Consider the following 887-nt stretch of genomic DNA (forward strand, 5'->3'; position numbering starts at 1 on the left):
CCTCTTACATATGACTGGTTGGCACTAAATTATTGGGTCCTTTGTCCCATCATTCACCTTCATCACCACCATCCAGGCCTCAAAGCTGCTTTCCTTCCTGCAAAAGTGTCTTGATATCCCTTTCCAAGAATTTCTCACAACAGGGAGATGAAATCAGAGACCTAGAGTCTGGCCATTCCAGGTTACACAACTTCCTCTTGCTCCCAAAAGAAAGGAATGAAAGGTTACTGATAAATGAATGAATTCATTAGGAATACCTGTAAGAATGGATAGAAAACAATCTTCCTGTCCTCACTTCCAATTAAAATTGGAACAAGACAAAGATTTGCATGGCCCCTATGAGGATGACATATAAATTTGTGAAGTATTCCATATTTTGGGGAGGTACAGGCTTTCAGTTATGGAATTAATAAGTCATGGGAATAAAAGCACAGCACAAGAAGTATAGTTATTGGTATCATAATAGTGATTACCTAGGAGAGAGGAGTTAAGATGGTGGAGTAGTATGAGGACCCTAAGCTTGTTTCGTCCCTGAAACTCAGAGCAGTGTCAAGCCATTTTGAACACCTAGGAAATTGATCTGAGGATTAATGCAACAATCTGCATAATTGGAGCCAGAGAACTTGGCAGGTACGTAGTGCAGACAGGTGAATTGGGGGAGAGAAAAGCTGTGCAGCCATGGAGGGTAGGGAGCCATTTTCTCAGAGAGAGGACAGAGAGAGAAAGAGAAAGGGGGAGAGTGCAGCATATCAGAGAGTGCACAAGAAAAGCAGCTGGAGAGAAAGAGAGAGTGAGAGTGAAAACACTCGCAGGGGACTGGACAAAAAAATCTGTTCCCCAAAACCAATGATGGGGAGAAAGAAGAGGGTTTCAGTGCTACCAGCATT

The 887-nt window shown here is 42.7% G+C and overlaps 1 pseudogene; it reads left to right on the plus strand.

The window, feature by feature from the left end:
• Positions 1 to 286: 286 nt before the first annotated feature.
• Positions 287 to 379, plus strand: LOC128775989 (U6 spliceosomal RNA; annotated as a pseudogene).
• Positions 380 to 887: the final 508 nt, after the last annotated feature.

The sequence above is a fragment of the Panthera pardus genome, unplaced genomic scaffold (assembly GCF_024362965.1).
Source record: "Panthera pardus isolate Hobbes unplaced genomic scaffold, ASM2436296v1 HiC_scaffold_11, whole genome shotgun sequence".
Classification (NCBI taxonomy): Eukaryota; Metazoa; Chordata; class Mammalia; order Carnivora; family Felidae; genus Panthera; species Panthera pardus.